Source organism: Macaca mulatta, chromosome X, assembly GCF_049350105.2.
Source record: "Macaca mulatta isolate MMU2019108-1 chromosome X, T2T-MMU8v2.0, whole genome shotgun sequence".
Taxonomy (NCBI): Eukaryota; Metazoa; Chordata; class Mammalia; order Primates; family Cercopithecidae; genus Macaca; species Macaca mulatta.
In genome coordinates, this window is record NC_133426.1 from 46,016,361 (window position 1) to 46,037,208 (window position 20,848).

Consider the following 20,848-nt stretch of genomic DNA (forward strand, 5'->3'; position numbering starts at 1 on the left):
ACTTAAGCCCACAGTGGCAAGTTTTGCCAGAACTCAAGTTCCCGTCACTGGGATCAGCAATTGCCTCTGGCTAGGGCTGGTTTAAATGTTCCCTTTGTGGGTGGGCATCAGCTGAGTTTAGTCAGGTTTTGCTTTCTGCTATAACAAGGGCAGCACTGAGTTCAATACCTCACAATTGGCGGCTGTCCCTCTCTCCCCAGGGCACAGAACCATTCTCCCCACCACACCACTGCTGCTGGGGAATGGGAGAGGAGTGGCACCAGTGATTCAAGACTGTTTTTCCTACCTCTTTGGCACCTCTTTCAGTGACATGAAGTGAAACCCAGGTACTGTGAGTGTTCACGTGACTTTTGATTCTTACGAAAGTGCTTTATTTGTGTAGATAGCTGTTAAATTGGTGTCCCTGTGGGGAGATCAGTGGAGACTTCTATTCAGCCATCTTGCTTCAGTCCTCCAGATAGTTTATTTTTCTCACAGTACCATCTTTGGATGCTCATTATGAATATTTTTGAGAATCCAGCATAATACAAAGGAAAAAAACCATCATCTATAATTCCACAACTCCAAAATAATCACTGTTAGCAGATCACAAAATTGGGATCCTACTGTCAATCTCACTTTTTAACTGAACTGTTATTGTGATATTAATTGATTCATATGCAGTTGTAAGAAAAAATACAATAATCTTTGTGTACTTTATTAAGTTTCATCCAATGATAATATTTTACAAAACAAAGTATAATAACACAACCAAGATATTGACAGTGATACAATGTAGTCCTGATTCAATTTTCTCCACTTCTGGTAGCCTTTTGTGTGTGTGTGTGTGTGTGTGTGTGTGTGTGGTGTTTCTATGTATTAGAAACATGAATTAATATTAGTATTACATTCTACACAATTATATCATCTATGTAGTTTCATGTATCCACCACTGCTGTCAAGATACAGAACAATTCCAGCACTATAAATATCTCTCATGTTATCCTTTTATAACCACACTCACTTTCATCCTCTCCCTCAATGTCTCCAGCCTCTGGTAAATGCTAATCTGTTCTTCATTTCTAAAATGTTGTCATTCCAAAAAGGTAAATAAATGGATTTATATAGTGTGTAACCTTTTGAGATTGACCATTTTTTACTCAGCATAATTTCCTGGAGATTCATTAGCGTAGTTATACATATCAATAGTTCTTTCCTTTTGATTGCTGAGTAGTAGTCCACGGTATGGATATCCCATAGTTTGCTTAACCATTCACCTGTTGAAAGACATATAGGCTGGTTCCAGTTTTGGGCTATTATGAATAAAGCTGCTATGAACATTTGTGTACAGGTTTTTGTGAGAATATAAGTTGTCATTTATTTAGGTAATAAGGTAACTGCATATATATTTTTTTAAGAAACTGCCAAACTATTTTCAGAAGGATCGTACCATCTTACATTTCTACCAGCAATGTACGCATGAACCTGTTTTTCCACATTCTTATCAGTAGTTGGTGGTGTCGCTATTTCTTATTTTTGCCATTTTGATAGGTATATAAGAATATCTCATTATGGTTTTAATTTACATTTCTTTAATGGCTATTGATGTTGAAATAGCATTTTATTTGCTCATTAGCCATCTGGATATCCTCTTTGGTAAAATGTCTGTTCATATCTTTTGCCCAGTTGTTAAGAGTTGTCTTTCCTTTTTTACTGTTGAGTGTTGTGATTTCTTTATGTATTTGAGATACAACTCCTCTATTGCATATGTGGTTTGCACATATTTTCTCCCAGTCCATAGCTTGTTTTATCCTCTTAAAGGGTCTTTCACAAAGCAAAAGTTTTAAATTTTGATGAATGCCAATTTATCAGTTTTTCCTTTTGTGGCTTGTTCTTCTGGCATCAATCTCTAACAACTCTTTGCTAGGCCAGGTGTGGTGGCTCATGCCTGTAATCCCAGAACTTTGGGAGGCCTAGGCAGGCGGGAGTTTGAGACCAGCCTGGCCAACATGGCAAAACCCCATCTCTACTAAAAATACAAAAATTAGCCTGATGTGGTGGCGCACGCCTGTAATCCCAGCTACTTCAGAAGCTGAGACATGAGAATTGCTTGAACCTGGGAGGCAGAGGCTGCAGTGAGTGGAGATGGTACCACTGTACTCCAGCCTGGGCAATGGAGTAAGATTCAGTCTCAAACAAAAAAGAAGTATTTTCTAGCCCCAGATCCCCCAAATTTTCTCCTATTTTGTTCTAAAGGTTTTATAATTTTATATTTTACATTTAATTACTGATTTACTTTGAGTTAATTTTTGTATAAGGTGTGAGATTTAGGTTGAGGTTAATCTTTTTTGCCTATGGTTGTCCATCTGCTCCAGCAACATTTGTTGAAAAGGCTCTCATTCCTCCATTGAATTACTTTTGCACCTTTGTCATAAGTCAGTTGGGTGTATTTGTGTGGCTCTGTTTCTGGATTCTCTGCTCTATTCTGCTGTTCTCTGTCTGTCCCTTTACCAATACCACACAGTCTTGATTACTGTATAGCTAGATGATAAGTCTTAAAGTCAGGTAGACTGTTTTCTCCAACTTTCTTTTTTTTTTTTTTTTTTTTTTTGAAAATTTTAGTCACTGCAGTTCATTTACATTTCCATATACATTTTAGAATATTATTGTCTGTATCTAGAAAAAAATCTTGTGAGACTTTCATAAGAATGATATTAAATCTATATATCAATTTAAGCAGAACTGACATTTAATTTTTTAAGTTTTTGAGGGTACATAGAACCCACAAAATATCTCATGAGGTACATGAGATATTTTGGTACAAGCATGCAATGAATAATAATCTCATCATGGAATATTGGGTATCTATGACCTCAAGCATTTATCCTTTGTGTTACAAACAATATAGTGATACTCTTAGCTATTTTTAAATGTACAATTAAATAATTATTGACTACAGTCTCTCTGTTGTGCTATCAAATACTAGGTCTTATTCATTCTTTCTATTTTTTTTTTTTTTTTTGGTATCCATTAACCATCCCCACCTCCCCCCACTGCCCCTCCCCACAACCCTTCCCAGCCTCTGGTAACCATCCTTCTAATAAAACTTATATTTTTATTAAGTTTTCCTATACATTAACATGACATGTCTCTCCATTTATATATGTCTACTGCCATTTCTTTTATCAGTATTTTGTTTTTTTTCAGCATACAAGTCCTCTGTAATTTTTTTATTTTTTATTTTTTTTGAAGCAGAGTTTCACTCTCGTCGCCCAGGCTGAAGTGCAGTGGCTCACTGCTACCTCCACCTCCTGGGCTCAAGCGGTTCTCCTGCCACAGCCTCCCAAGTCGCTGGGATTACAGGCACCCGCCACCATGTCTGGCTAATTTTTGTATTTTTAGTAGAGACAGGTTTTCACTGTGTTGGCCAAGCTGGTCACAAACTCCTGACTTCAGGTGATACACCTGCCTCAGCCTCCCAAAGTGCTGGGATTATAGGCACAAACCACCATGCCTACCAGTACTTATATGTGACTCTAAAAAATACACAGGAAGATATTAACTCCTGATATTTAATATCAGGAGTTAACATCACATTAACAGGAGTTTGAAAGAAGTTAATTCCAACTCTCATGTGATAATAGAATGGTGAATTATTTCCAGAAGTTTTTCAACTTACTTTGCCAGATCAGAGAATCAGAAGCAGCTATCGCCTTATAAAACGTAGCTTTTAAATAATAAGACTTGGTAGTCAAAATTACTTCTTGATCCATAGACTGCAGAGTAAATGTACTGTCAGTAGGCATGAAAATAACATGAACCTTCTTGTACATCTTCATCAGAGCTCTTGGATTACCAGGTGCATTGTCAGTGAGCAGTAATATTTTGAAAGGGATCTCTTTTCTGAGCAATAGGTCTCAACAGTGGGCTTAAAATATTCAGTAAGCCATGCTGTAAACAGAGGAGTTGTCATCCATGCTTTGTTTGTCCATTTATAGAACACAGGCAGAGTAGATTTAGCACAATTCTTAAGGGCCCTAGGATTTTTGCAATGGTAAATGAGCATGGCTTTAGCATAAAGTCACTAGCTGCATTAGCCCTTCACATGAGCCACTTCAAAGAGTTCTTTGAAGCTTTGAAGTCCGGCATTGACTTCTCTATAGCTATGAAAATATTAGATGACAGCTTCCAATAGAATGCTATTTCACATACATGGAAAATATGTTATTTAACATTCAAAAGCTAGCAGAAGGCAAGAAATAACTAAGATCAGAGCAGAACTGAAGGAGACAGAGACACAAAAAAACCCTTCAAAAAATCAATGAATCCAGGAGCTGCTTTTTGAAAAGATCAACAAAATTGATAGGCCACTAGCAAGACTAATAAAGAAGAGAAGAGAGAAGAACCAAATAGACACAATAAAAAATGATAAAGGGGATATCACCACCAATCCCACAGAAATACAGACTACTATCAAAGGGTACTATAAACACCTTTATGCAAATAAACTAGAAAATCTAGAAGAAATAGATAAATTCCTGGACACTTATACCCTCCCAAAACTAAACCAGGAAGAAGTTGAATCCCTGAACAGACCAATAACAGGCTCTGAAATTGATGCAATAATTAATAGCCTACCAACCAAAAAAAGTCCAGGACCAGATGGATTCACAGCCGAATTCTACCAGAGGTACAGGGAGGAGCTGGTACCATTCCTTCTGAAACTATTCCAATCAATAGAAAAAGAGGGACCCTTCTCTAACTCATTTTATGAGGCCAACATCATCCTGATACCAAAGCCTGGCAGAGACACAACAAAAAAAGAGAATTTTAGACCAATATCCCTGATGAACATTGATGCAAAAATCCTCAATAAAATACTAGCAAACCGAATCCAGCAGCACATCAAAAAGCTTATCCACCATGATCAAGTGGGCTTCACCCCTGGGATGCAAGGCTGGTTCAACACATGCAAATCAATAAATGTAATCCATCATATAAACAGAACCAAAGACAAAAACTGCATGATAATCTCAATAGATGCAGGAAAGGCCTTTGACAAAATTCAACAGCTCTTCATGCTAAAAACTCTCAAAAACTAGGTATTGATGGAATGTATCTCAAAATAATAAGAGCTATTTATGACAAAGCCACAGACAATATCATGCTGAATGGGCAAAAACTGGAAACATTCCCTTTGAAAACTGGCACAAGACAGGGATGCCCTCTCTCTCCACTCGTATTAAACACAGTGTTTGAAGTTCTGGCCAGGGCAATCAGGCAGGAGAAAGCAATAAAGAGCATTCAATTAGGAAGAGTGGAAGTCAAACTGTCTCTGTTTGCAGATGACATGATTGTATATTTAGAAAACCCCATCATCTCAGCCCAAAATCTCCTCAAGCTGATAAGCAACTTCAGCAAAGTCTCAGGAAACAAAATCAATGTGCAAAAATCACAAGCATTCCTATACACCAATAACAGACAAACAGAGAGCCAAATCATGAGTGAACTCCCATTCACAATTGCTTCAAAGAGAATAAAATACCTAGGAATTCAACTTACAAGGAATGTGAAGGACCTCTTCAAGGAGAACTACAAACCACCGCTCAATGAAATAAAAGAGGACACAAACAAACGGAAGAACATTCCATGTTCATGGATAGGAAGAATCAATATTGAGGAAATGGCCATACTGCCAGAGGTAATTTATAGATTCAATGCCATTCCCATCGAGCTACCAATGACTTTCTTCACAGAACTGGAAAAAACTACTTTAAAGTTCGTATGGAACCAAAAAAGAGCCCACATTGCCAAGACAATCCTAAGCCAAAAGAACAAAGCTGGAGGCATCACGCTACCTGACTTCAAACTATACTACAAGGCTACAGAAACCAAAACAGCATGGTACTGATACCAAAATAGAGATATGGACCAATGGAACAGAACAGAGCCCTCAGAAATAATACCACATATCTACAACCACCTGATCTTTGACAAACCTGACAAAAACAAGAAATGACGAAAGGATTCCTCATTGATAAATGGTGCTGGGAAAACTGGCTAGTCATATGTAGAAAGCTGAAACTGGATCCCTTCCTTACACTTTATACAAAAATTAACTCAAGATGGATTAAAGACTTAAATGTTAGACCAAAAACCATAAAAACCCTAGAAGAAAACCTAGGCAATACCATTCAGACCACAGGCATGGGCAAGGACTTCATAACTAAAACACCAAAAGCAATGGCAACAAAAGCCAAAATTGACAAATGGCATCTACTTAAACTAAAGAGATTCTGCACAGCAAAAGAAACTACCATCAGAGTGAACAGGCAACCTGCAGAATGGGAGAAAAATTTTACAATCTACCCATCTGACAAAGGGCTAATATCCAGAATCTACAAAGAAAAACAAATTTACAAGAAAAAATCAAACAACTCCATCAAAAAGTGGATGAAGGATATGAACAGACACTTCTCAAAAGAAGACATTCATACAGCCACCAAACACATGAAAAAATGCTCATCATCACTGGCCTTCAGAGAAATACAAATCAAAACCACAATGAGATACCATCTCATACCAGTTAGAATAGCAATCATTAAAAAGTCAGGAAACAACAGGTGCTGGAGAGGATGTGGAGAAACAGGAACACTTCTACACTGTTGTTGGGAGTGTAAACTAGTTCAACCATCGTGGAAGACAATGTGGCGATTCGTCAAGGATCTAGAACTAGAAATACCATTTGACCCAGCCATCCCATTACTGGGTATATACCCAAAGGATTATAAATCATGCTACTATAAAGACACATGCACACGTATGTTTATTGAGGCACTATTCACAATAGCAAAGACTTGGAATCAACCCAAATGTCCATCAATGATAGACTAGATTAAGAAAATGTGGTACATATACACCATGGAATACTATGCAGCTATAAAAAAGGATGAGCTCATGTACTTTGTGGTAAAATGGATGCAGCTGGAAACCATCATTCTGAGCAAACTATCGCAAGTATAGAAAACCAAACACCACATGTTCTCACTCATAGGTGGGAACTGAACAATGAGAGCACTTGGACACAGGGTGGGGAACATCACATACTGGGGCCTGTTGTGGGCTTGGGGGAGGGGGGAGGGATAGCATTAGGAGATATACCTAATGTAAATGATGAGTTAATGGGTGCAGCACACCAACACGGCACATGTATACATATGTAACCTGCACGTTGTGCACATGTACCCTAGAACTTAAAGTATAATAAAAAAATAAAAAAGAAAAGAAAATAAAACAGACACAATAAAAAAAAAGAAAATATGTTGTTTAGGGTAGTCACATTTATCAATGATCTTAGCTAAATCTGGATAGCTTGCTGCAGCTTCTCCATCAGCACTTGCTTCTTTACCTTTCACTTTTATGTTATGAGATGGCTTCTTTTCTTAAACGTTATGAATTAACCTTTGCTAGCTTCAAACTTTTATTCTGCAGCTGCCTCAACTCTCTCAGCCTTCAGAGAATCAAAAAGAGTTAGGGCCTTGCTCTGGATTAAACTTTGGCTTAAGGAAATGTGGCTGGTTTGAACTTCTACCCAGACAACTCAAACTTTCTCCATATCACCAATAAGGCTGTTTTACTTTCTTATCATTTGTATGTTCACTGGAGCAGCATTTGCAATTTCCTTCAAGAACTTTTCCTTTGCATTCACAACTTGGCGGTTTGGTGCAAGAGGTCTAGTTTTCAGCCTATCTTGACTTTTGACATGCCTTTCTCACAAAGCTTAATCATTTTTAGCTTTTGATATAAAGTGAGACACATGACTCTCTTTCACTTTAACACTTAGAGGCCCTTGTACGGTTATTAATTGCCCTAATTTCAAAATTGTCATGTCTCAGGGAAGAGGGAGGCCTGAAAAGAGGGAGAGAGACCAGGCAATGGCCGATGAGTGGAGCAGTCAGAATACAGACAACATTTATTAAGTTCTCCATCTTCTTTGGGCTTTGTTTGTGGCACCCCAACACAATCACAAGAGTAACATTAAACGTCACTGACCGCAGATCACCATAACAGATATAATAATAATAATAACATTTAAAATATTGCAAGGATTACCAAAATGTAATGACATAAGGAGACATGAAGTGAGCATATACTTTTGGAAAAATAGCACCAATCAACTTGCTTGATGTAGGGTTGCCACAAACCTTGAATTTGTAAAAATGCACTATCTGGGTGGCACCCAAGATGGCCAAATAGGAACAGCTCCAGCCTCCTGCTCCCAGTGTGAGCGACGCAGAAGACGGGTGATTTCTGCATTTTTAACTGAGGTACCAGGTTCATCTCACTGGGGCATGTCAGACAGTTGATGCTGGTCTGTGGGTGCAGCCCGACCAGCGAGAGCTGAAGCAGGGCGAGGCATCACCTCACGTGGGAAGTGCAAGGGGGAAGGGAATTCCTTTTCCTAGCCAAGGGAAATTGAGACACACAACACCTGGAAAATCAGGTGACTCCCACCCTAATACTGTGCTTTATCAAGGGTCTTAGCATAGGGCACACCAGGAGATTATATCTCATACCTGGCCCGGAGGGTCCCACACCCCCAGAGCCTCCCTCATTGCTAGCACAGCAGTCTGAGATCTAACTGCAGGGCGGCAGTGAGGCTGGAGGAGGGACTTAAGTAGATAAACAAAGCTGCCAGGAAGCTCGAATTGGGTGGAGCCCGCCACAGCTCAAGGAGGCCTGCCTGCCTCTGTAGACTCCACCTCTGGGGACAGGGCGTAGCTAAACAAAAGGCAGCAGAAACCTCTGCAGATGTAAAAGTCTCTGTCTGACAGCTTTGAAGAGAGCAGTGGTTCTCCCAGCATGGAGGTTGAGATCTGAGAACAGACAAACTGCCTGCTCAAGTGGGTCCCTGACCCCTGAGTAGCCTAACTGGGAGACATCCCCCACTAGGTGCAGACCAACACATCACACCTCACACGGCTGGGTACACCCTGAGACGAAGCTTCCAGAGCAAGAATCACATGGCAACACTCACTCACTGTTCAGCAATATTCTATCTTCTGCAGCCTCTGCTGCTGATACCCAGGCAAACAGGGTCTGGAGGGGACCTCAAGCAAACTCCAACAGACCTGCAGCTGAGGATCCTGACTGTTAGAAGGAAAATTAACAAGCAGAAAGGACACCCACACCAAAACCCCATCAGTACGTCACCATCATCAAAGACCAAAGGCAGATAAAACCACAAAGATGGGGGGAAAGCAGTGCAGAAAAGCTGGGAATTCAAAAAATCAGAGTGCATCTCCCCCTCCAAAGGAACACAGTTCATCGCCAGCAATGAAACAAAGCTGGACGGAGAATGACTTTGATGAGTTGAGAGGAGACTTCAGTTGATCAAACTTCTCAGAGCTAAAGAAGGAACTATGTAACCAGTGCAAAGAAACTAAAAACCTTGAAAAAAGGATGGATGAATGGATAACAAGAATAATCAATGCAGAGAAGACCTTAAAAGAACTGACAGAGATGAAAATCATGACACGAGAACTACATGACAAATGCACAAGCTTCAGAAACCAACTCGATCAACTGGAAGAAAGATTATCAGTGATTGAAGATCAAATGAATGAAATGAAGCGAGAAGAGAAATGTAGAGAAAAAAGAGTAAAAAGAAATGAACAAAGCTTCCAAGAAATATGGGATTATGTGAAAAGACCAAATCTACATCTGATTGATGTGCCTGAAAGTGATGGGGAAAATGGAACCAAGTTGGAAAACACTCTGCAGGATATAATTCAGGAGAACTTCCCCAGCCTAGTAAGGCAGTCCAACATTCAAATTCAGGAAATACAGAGAACGCCACAAAGATACTCCTTGAGAAGAGCAACTCCAAGACACATACTTGTCAGATTCACCAAAGTTGAAATGAAGGAAAAAATGTTAAGGGCAGCCAGAGAGAAAGGTCGGGTTACCCACTAAGGGAAGCCCTTCAGACTAACAGCAGATCTCTCGGCAGAAACTCTATAAGTCAGAAGAGAGTGGGGGCCAATATTCAACAGTCTTAAAGAAAAGAATTTTCAACCCAGAATTTCATATCCAGCCAAAGTAAGTTTCATAAGTGAAGGAGAAATAAAATCCTTTACAGACAAGCAAATGCTTAGAGATTTTGTCACCACCAGGCCTGCCCTACAAGAGATCCTGAAGGAAGCACTAAACATGGAAAGGAACAACCGGTACCAGCCACCACAAAAACATGCCAAAATGTAAAGTCCATTGATGCTAGGAAGAAACTGCATCAACTAGCAAGCAAAATAACCAGCTAATATCATAATGACAGGATCAAGTTCACACATAACAATATTAACCTTAAATGTAAATGGAATAAATGGTCCAATTAAAAGACACAGACTGGCAAATTGGATGAAGAGTCAAGACCCATCAATTTGCTGTATTCAGGAGACCCATCTCACGTGCAGAGACACACATAGGCTCAAAATAAAGGGATGGAGGAAGATCTACCAAGCAAATGGAAAACAAAAAAAGCAGGGGTTGCAATCCTAGTCTCTGATAAAACAGACTTTAAACCATCAAAGATCAAAAGAGACAAAGAAGGCCATTACAAAATGGTAAAGGGATCAATTAATCAGGAAGAGCTAACTATCCTAAATATATATGCACCCAATACAGGAGCACCCAGATTCATAAAGCAAGTCCTTAGAGACTTACAAAGAGACTTAGACTCCCATGCAATAATAACGGGAGACTTTAACACCCCACTGTCAACACTAGACAGATCAACGAGACAGAAAGTTAACAAGGATATCCAGGAATTGAACTCAACTCTGCACCAAGCGGACCTAATAGGCATCTACAGAACTCTCCAACCCAAATCAACAGAATATACATTCTTCTCAGCACCACATCATACTTATTCCAAAATTGACCACATTGTTGGAAGTAAAGCATTACTCAGCAAATGTAAAAGAACAGATATGATAACAATCTGTCTCTCAGACCACAGTGCAATCAAACTAGAACTCAGGACTAAGAAACTCAATCAAAACCTCTCAACTACATGGAAACTGAACAACCTGCTCCTGAATGACTACTGGGTACATAATGAAATGAAGGCAGAAATAAAGACGTTCTTTGAAACCAATGAGAACAAAGATACAACATACCAGAATCTCTGGGACACATTTAAAGCAGTGTGTAGAGGGAAATTTATAGCACTAAATGCCCACAAGAGAAAGCAGGAGAGATATAAAATTGATACCCTAACATCAAAATTAAAAGAACTAGAGAAGCAAGAGCAAACGCATTCGAAAGCTAGCAGAAGGCAAGAAATAACTAAGATCAGAGCAGAACTGAAGGAGATAGAGACACAAAAAATCCTCCAAAAAATCAGTGAATCCAGGAGCTGATTTTTTGAAAAGATCAACAAAATTGATAGACCGCTAGCAAGACTAAAAAACAAGACAGGAGAGAAGAATCAAATAGACACAATAAAAATGATAAAGGGGATATCACCACCGACTCAGAGAAATACAAACTACCATCAGAGAATACTATAAACACCTCTACGCAAATAAACTAGAAAACCTAGAAGAAATGGATAATTTCCTGGACACTTACACCCTCCCATAACTAACCCAGGAAGAAGTTGAATCCCTGAATAGACCAATAACAGGCTCTGAAATTGAGGCAATAATTAATAGCCTACCAACCAAAAGAAGTCCAGGACCAGATGGATTCACAGCCGAATTCTACCAGAGGTACAAGGAGGAGCTGGTACCATTCCTTCTGAAACTATTCCAATCAATAGAAAAATAGGGACCCTTCCCTAACTCATTTTATGAGGCCAACATCATCCTGATACCAAAGCCTGGCAGAGACACAACAAAAAAAAGAGAATTTTAGACCAATATCCCAGATGAACATCGATGCAAAAATCCTCAATAAAATACTGGCAAACCGAATCCAGCAGCACATCAAAAAGCTTATCCACCATGATCAAGTGGGCTTCATCCCTGGGATGCAAGGCTGGTTCAACATACGCAAATCAATAAACGTAATCCCGCACATAAACAGAACCAGAAGGCCGGGCGTGGTGGCTCAAGCCTGTAATCCCAGCACTTTGGGAGGCCGAGATGGGCGGATCACAAGGTCAGGAGATCGAGACCATCCTGGCTAACACGGTGAAACCCCGTCTCTACCAAAAAAAATACAAAAACTAGCCGGGCGAGGTGGCGGGCGCCTGTAGTCCCAGCTACTCAGGAAGCTGAGGCAGGAGAATGGCATAAACCCGGGAGGCAGAGCTTGCAGTGAGCTGAGATCCGGTCACTGCGCTCCAGCCCGGGTGACAGAGCAAGACTCCGTCTCAAAAAAACAAACAAACAAAAAACCAGAACCAGAGACAAAAACCACATGATTATCTCAATAGATGCAGAAAAGGCCTTTGACAAAATTCAACACCCCTTAATACTAAAAACTCTTTATAAATTCGGTATTGATGGAATGTATCTCAAAATAATAAGAGCTATTTATGACAAACTCACAGACAATATCATAATGAATGGGCAAAAACTGGAAGCATTCCCTTTGAAACCTGGCACAAGACAGGGATGCCCTCTCTCACCACTCCTGTTCAACATAGTATTGGAAGTTCTGGCTAGGGAAATCAGGCAAGAGAAAGAAATGAAGGGTATTCAGTTAGGAAAAGAAGAAGTCAAATTGTCCCTGTTTGGAGATGACATGATTTTATATTTAGAAAACCCCTTTGTCTCAGCCCAAACTCTCCTTAAACTGATAAGCAACTTCAGCAAAGTCTCAGGAAACAAAATCAATGTGCAAAAATCACAAGCATTCTTATACACCAGTAACAGACAAACAGAGGGCCAAAATGACTGACCTCCCATTCACAATTGCTTCAAAGAGAATAAAACACCTAGGAATCCAACTTACAAGGGATGTAAAGGACATCTTCAAGGAGAACTACAAACCACTGCTCAGTGAAATAAAAGAGGACACAAACGGAAGAACATACCATGCTCATGGATAGGAAGAATCAATATTGTGAAAATGGCCATACTGCCCAAGGTAATTTATAGATTCAATGCTATCCCCATTAAGCTACCAATGACTTTCTTCACAGAATTGGAAAAAACTGCTTTAAAGTTCATGTGGAACCAAAAAAGACCCCGCATTACCAAGACAATCCTAAACCAAAAGAACAAAGCTGGAGGAATCATGCTACCTGACTTCAAACTATACTACAAGGCTACAGTAACCAAAACAGCATGGTACTGGTACCAAAACAGAGATATAAACCAATGGAACAGAACAGAGCCCTCAGAAATAATACCACACATCTACAGCCATCTGATCTTTGACAAACCTGACAAAAACAAGAAATGGGGAAAGGATTCCTTATTTAATAAATGGTGCTGGGAAAATTGGCTAGCCATAAGTAGAAAGCTGAAACTGGATCCTTTCCTGACTTCTTATACAAAAATTAATTCAAAATGGATTAGAGACTTAAATGTTAGACCTAAAACCATAAAAACCCTAGAAGAATACCTAGGTAATACCGTTCAGGACATAGGCATGGGCAAAGACTTCAGGTCTAAAACACCAAAAGCAATGGCAACAAAAGCCAAAATTGACAAATGGGATTTAATTAAACTAAAGAGCTTCTGCACAGCAAAAGAAACTACCATCAGAGTGAACAGGCAACCTACAGAATGGGAGAAAATTTTTGCAATCTACTCATCTGACAAAGGGCCAATATCCAGAACCTACAAAGAACTCAAACAAATTTACAAGAAAAAAGCAAACAACCCCATCAAAAAGTGGGCAAATGATATGAACAGACACTTCTCAAAAGAAGACATTCATGCAGCCTACAGACACATGAAAAAATGCTCATCATCACTCGCCATCAGAGAAATACAAATCAAAATCACAATGAGATACCATCTCACACCAGTTAGAATGGCAATCATTAAAAAGTCAGGAAGCAACAGGTACTGGAGAGGATGTGGAGAAATAGGAACACTTTTACACTGCTGGTGGGACTGTAAACTAGTTCAACCATTGTGGAAAACAGTGTGGCAATTCGTCAAGGATCTAGAACTAGAAATATCATTTGACACAGCCATCCCATTACTGGGTATATACCCAAAGGATTATAAATCATGCTGCTATAAAGACACATGCACACGTATGTTTACTGCAGCACTATTCACAATAGCAAAGACTTGGAATCAACCCAAATGCCCATCAGTGACAGACTGGATTAAGAAAATGTGGCACATATACACCATGGAATACTATGCAGCTATAAAAAAGGATGAGTTTGTGTCCTTTGTAGGGACATGGATGCAGCTGGAAACCATCATTCTCAGCAAACTATTGCAAGAACAGAAAACGAAACACCGCATGTTCTCACTCATAGGTGGGAATTGAACAATGAGATTGCTTGGACTCACAATGGGGAACATCACACACCGGGGCCTATTGTGGGGAGGGGAGATGGGGGAGGTATAGCATTAGGAGATATACCTAATATAAATGACGAGTTAATGGGTGCAGCACACCAACATGGCACATGTATACATATGTAACAAACCTGCACGTTGTGCACATGTACCCTAGAACTTAAAGTATAATAATAAAAAATAAATAAATAAATAAATAAAATATCTCATTTAACACTCAAAAAAAATGCACTGTCTGTGAAGTGCAATTTAGTGAAGTATAAAAAAAGCAAGGTATGCCTGTGTTATATTTTAGTGTTAGTTGCTAGTACATAGAAGTACCATTGGGTTTTTCATGTTTACCTAGTATCCTGTAGTAGCACTCACTATTAGTTCTAGGAGTTTTGTGGGGGTCTTTTTGTTTGGTGTTTTTGTTTTGTAGATGTCTTGGGATTTTCTGTGTAGATAATCACGTAATCTGCAAATAGGGGCTGCTTTTTTTCTTCCTTTATAATTTGTACAACTGTTAATTCCTTTTGATGTTTTATTGAACTAGCTAGAACTACCAGCACTATATGAATAAGAGTGATGTGAGTGGACATTCTCACCTTGTTCTTGATCTTAGAGGGGAGTACATTCAAGTTTTCACCCTTGAGTATAATGCTAGCTGTGGTTTTCTGTTGATGTCTTTTACCAAGTTGAGGAAGTTCCTCTGTATTCCCATTTTTCGAGAGTTTTTATCATGAATGTATGGTGAATTTTTTCAAATTGTTTATCTACATAAATTGATTTGATCATATGATCTTTATTCTTTAGCTGTTAATATGGTGAATTACTTTCATTGCCTTCATATTTGAGCACTGAACCAGCCTTGCACACCTGAAATAAGCCCCACTTGATCATGGTACAATTCTTTTTATATATTGCTGAATTCTGTTTGCTACTATTGTGTTGAGGATTTTGTGTCTACATTCATGATGTTGGTCAGTAGTTTTCTTTTTTATAGTCTTTGTCTGCTTTTCATCTCATGGTAATACTAGCTTTATAAAATGAATTGGAAAGTATTGCCTCATCTTTTGTTTTCTAGAAAAAGTTGTGTAGAATTGGCATTAATTCTCCTTTAAATGTTTGGTAGAATTCTCCAGTGAAATCATCTAGGCCTGGAGATTTCTTTTGGGAAAATTTTAAATTACAGATTCAATTTTCTAAATAGTTATAGGGCTATTTGAATTTTCTGTTTCATATTGGGTTACTTATGATAGTTTGCGTGGTTTTGAAGAATTGATCTGTTTTATCTAAGCTGTCAAATTTATGCCTATAAAGTTGTTCATAGCATTTGCATTTTTTTTTAATGTTTGCAGAGTCTACAGTTATATGCCTTGTTTCATTCCTGATATTGGTAATCTGTATCTTCTCTCTTTTTTTCTTTGTGAGTCTTGCTAGATGTTTGTCAATTTTAGTGATCTTTTTGAAGAATAAACTCTTCATTTTGCTAATTTTTCTATTATTCTTCAGTTTTCAATTTTATTGATTCCTCTATTATTTTCTTCCTTCTGCTTGCTTTGGGATTATTTTCCTGTTATTTCTCTAGATTCTTGAGATGGAAGCTTATTCATTTAAGATGTTTACTCTTTTCTAATGTTAGTATTTAATGCTATAAATTTCCCTCTGCACTGCTTTACCTGTTCCCCACAAATCTTGACATTTATTTTTCTTTTCGTTCAGTTCAATATATTTTTCAATTTCCCTCAAGACTTCATCTTTGACCCATGGATTATTTAGAAGTGGATTGTTTCATTTCCAAGTGTTTGCACATTTTCCTATTGTCATTCTGTTATTTCTAGATTAATTACATCAAGGTCAGAGAAAACATTGTATCATTTTAATTCTTTTAAATTTATTAATGTTTGTCTTACAGCCCAGGATGTGGTTTATTTTACTGTATATTCCATGCACACTTAGGAAGATTGTGTACCTGCTGTTGTTGGGTGGGGTGTTCTCTAAATGCCCACTAGATTCTGTTGGCTGATGGCGTTACTGAATTCTTTTATATTCTTATTGATTTTCCATGTGGTTATTCTACCAGCCATTGGGATAGGAGTGTTGAAATCTCCAACTAAAATGGTCAATTTGTCTATTTCTCCTTTCAGCTCTATCACTTTTTGCTTCATGTCTTGTGAGGTTCTTTTGTTTACTGCATGTGCACTTAGGTTTGTTATGGCTTCCTGGTGGACTGATCTTTCTATCATTGTGTAATGTCACTCTTTTTCTCTAGTAATTTTTATTTGATCTAAAGTTGCTTTATCAGATATTAATATAACCACTTCTTTTTTACATTAGCATCTGCATGGTTTATCTTTTATGCATTCTTTTACTTTCAACCTACCTATGTCACTAAATTTGAAGTGAGTTTCTTAAAAGTAGAATATAGCTGGGCTATGTTTCTTTTTAATCCCCTCTGCCCATCTCTGTTCTTTGATTGTTATATTTTCATAATTTATATTTAAGGTAATTCTTGATATGTTAGTGCTTAATTAAGTTTCCCATTTTATTGTTTGTTTTCTATCTTCACTAGGTCTCATTCCTCTTTGTTCATTGTGTGTGTGTGTGCGTGTATGTGTGTGTGTGTGTGTATAACAGTGTTAGGATTCCTTTTATATTTATGTATAGTATTTTTGGGTGTATGTCTATAGTTTTGTAGTGATTGTTCTGAGTATTAATATATACATATGTGACTTGTAACAATCTACTTTTTAATCAGCATTTTACCACTTTACATAAAGTGTGGAAATCTCACTTCAATTCGGGTTCTTTTACCTTTACCACTTAAAAATATTATTGCCTTCAGTATCATATTGTGCTAAAAATTTTGTTTCAATCCTTAAACGCGACTTATAAAACTCATTAGAGAAAGCATAGTCTATTTTATTACCTATATTCCTGCTCCCGAGACTCTACAGTTCCTTCTTTTATCATTTCCTTTCTGTTTGAAGAACCTCCTTTAGTCAATTTTTCATGGCTAAGACTTCTAACAAGTTTTGTTAGTTTTCTTTTATTTAAGACCATTTTTATTTTCCCTTCATTACTGAATAATCATTTTGCTGGATGTAGAATTCACAGTTGGCATTTATTTTCATTCAGGAGTTCTTTCTGGCCTCCATGATTTCAGATAAGAAATCCCTTGCCATTCAAAGTGGTGTTCCTATACATATAATGTGTCATTTTTCTTGGACTGCTTTCAAGATTTTTTTTTGCCTTGAGTTTTCAAAAGTTAAATTATAATGTGTCAGGACATATATTTATTTGAGATTATCCTATTTTGGATTTACTCAACTTCTTAGTGTCTTTGACCAAATTTGGGGAGTTTTCAGCCATTATTTCATAATATGCCATATCTAAGAGTGCTTTGCCTACCAGTTTATCTTTGAATCATGCCTGGAACATAGTTGATGCTCTCTACATAGTCATCAAATGAATTAACAGATGGATCAATGAGTGAATTAATGAATTTTTGCATAAGTATGATAAATGGTTAGCTATAATGGAGTTTCTTTTTTTTTTATTATTATACTTTAAGTTCTAGGGTACATGTGCACAACGTGCAGGTTTGTTACATATGTATACATGTGCCATGTTGGTGTGCTGCACCCATTAACTCGTCATTTACATTAGGTATATCTCCTAATGCTATCCCTCCCCCATCTCCCCTCCCCAAATAGGCCCTGGTGTGTGATGTTCCCCTTCTTGTGTCCAAGCAATCTCATTGTTCAATTCCCACCTATGAGTGAGAACATGCGGTGTTTCGTTTTCTGTTCTTGCAATAGTTTGCTGAGAATGATGGTTTCCAGCTGCATCCATGTCCCTACAAAGGACACAAACTCATCCTTTTTTATGGCTGCATAGTATTCCATGGTGTATATGTGCCACATTTTCTTAATCCAGTCTGTCACTGATGGGCATTTGGGTTGATTCCAAGTCTTTGCTATTATGAATAGTGCTGCAATAAACATACATGTGCATGTGTCTTTATAGCAGCATGATTTATAATCCTTTGGGTATATACCCAGTAATGGGATGGCTGGGTCATATGGTATTTCTAGTTCTAGATCCTTGACGAATCGCCACACTGTTCCACAATGGTTGAACTAGTTTACAGTCCCACCAGCAGTGTAAAAGTGTTCCTATTTCTCCACATCCCCTCCAGGACCTGTTGCTTCCTGATTTTTTTTTTTTTTTTTTTTTTTTTTTTTTTTGAGACGGAGTCTCGCTCTGTCACCCAGGCTGGAGTGCAGCGGCCGGATCTGAGCTCACTGCAAGCTCCACCTCCCGGGTTTAGCCATTCTCCTGCCTCAGCCTCCCAAGTAGCTGGGACTACAGACGCCCGCCACCTCGCCTGGCTAGTTTTTTGTATTTTTTAGTAGAGACGGGGTTTCACCGTGTTAGCCAGGATGGTCTCGATCTCCTGACCTCGTGATCCGCCCGTCTCGGCCTCCCAAAGTGCTGGGATTACAGCTTCCTGATTTTTTAATGATTGCCATTCTAACTGTTGTGAGATAGTATCTCATTGTGGTTTTGATTTGCATTTCTCTGATGGCGAGTGATGATGAGCATTTTTTTCGTGTGTCTGTTGGCTGTATGAATGTCTTCTTTTGAGAAGTGTCTGTTCATATCCTTTGCCTACTTTTTGATGGAGTATAATGGAGTTTCAATTCTCTTGATCAAAATAGTTCTTTTATATAAGAGCCAACCTAGTTTTTTGTTTGTTTGTTTTTTGTTTTGTTTTCGTTTTTTTTGAGACTGAGTCTTGCTCTGTCGCCCAGCCTGGAGTGCAGTGGCACGATCTCGGCTCACTGCAAGCTCCACCTCCCGGGTTCACACCATTCTCCTGCCTCAACCTCCTGAGTACCTGGGACTACAGGCGCCCGCCACCACGCCCAGCTAATTTTTTTTTATTTTTAGTAGAGACAGAGTTTCACCATGTTAGCCATGATGGTCTCAATCTCCTGACCTCGTGATCTGCCCGCTGTGGCCTCCCAAAGTGCTGGGATCACAGGCGTGAGCCACCGTGCCTGGCAGAGCTGACCTAGTTTTATTCATCTAGTTATAGGTATAATCCTAAGTGCAATGCTCAAGTGGCTAACAATCTCTTTTGTCCTTTGTTATTTGCATCTTCACATTCCTGAAGCATTTAACCTCATGTATTGGTTGAGAAGAATGAAAGTAATGGGGGATGTCATGAAGACTCTTGAAACTTCGGGAATCAAGGGAGGGACTCAAGTGGCATACAGCACAGTCCTGGGAGACTAAAATTACCAGAGCCCTACTTTGACATCTACCCTGTTTTGTCCTCATTATTTGTATCCTTTAAAATACATCCATTAAAAATCATCATTGGAGTAAACATGGATAAATTCTTAGACATGTCTTTGGGTAGAAAATTAAATATGTTCCCAGATGCCCAGAAGGACAGCATTCCTGACACTGCGTTCCAGCAGTAACTCCTAGCTATAGCTTATACGACTGAGAATTAACACTTTGAGCATCCATTTCAGCTTGGGCTAGAAACAACAACACACTTGCATTTGATTTCCAAGCCAACAGTGAACCAAAGGTTTTATCAATAGATTTTGCCAGAGGCAGAAGCAAGTTTAGTGTGGTAGTTTATTGAAAAAAATCTCCCTTTTGTGCTAAATGCATCACTTGGTTATATGTGTTTCTCCTGTTTTCATAGTTTCCTCTTTCTTTCTTTCTTTCTTTCTTTCTTTCTTTCTTTCTTTCTTTCTTTTTTTCTTCTTCTCAAATAAGGGCTACTTCCATACACAGAATATATCAAAAATAAACAATTTTTGTTCAGTTAGCATCAATTTGACACTAAATTTAATCAAAATGTATTTAGACAAGAGGTATACATTTTATAAGTGAATTTAAATGTACTGAAAAACAAAACAAATGATAATGCATCAAATAATATGCACGTATTCCGGTGAACACAATTTAATGGAATTTTCCTCAGTTGGCAGCTGGATTGACTTATAATCCTCGCTGTGGTAAGGTTTTTCAAAGCACAGACGGAAACCTGTGATCCTTTACCACTTGGGACCAGTTAAACATTCCTGATTCGTGACCATTTTCCAAATGACTTGGAGACATTTAACCAGGCTGCAGCAGTGTGAAGACCAGGAGTCCCCTGGGAAGGCTGTGGCTGTTTTTGCCCACAGGTCAGCCCAAACCCTAGCTCCAGGCCCATACAAGTCATTCCCACACTTCCAATACTACTTGGGGTACAAAACGGGACCTTAGGGCAGTGGAGTGAGGATGTATGGCCAATTTCAGGCTCTGTCCACAAAAATATATTACAGCCTAGAATTTTAGCCCAATTCTGAGCATGGCCAGAG

The 20,848-nt window shown here is 38.6% G+C and overlaps 1 long non-coding RNA gene across 1 annotated transcript in view; it reads left to right on the top strand.

Moving 5' to 3' along the window:
* LOC144338565 (uncharacterized) overlaps positions 1–20,848 on the top strand; it is a 371,807-nt gene that overhangs the window by 135,812 nt on the left and 215,147 nt on the right. Inside the window, exon 2 of the long non-coding RNA XR_013412759.1 lies at positions 201–326. This is a non-coding gene — a long non-coding RNA (uncharacterized LOC144338565). The remainder of the gene's footprint in view (positions 1–200; positions 327–20,848) is intronic.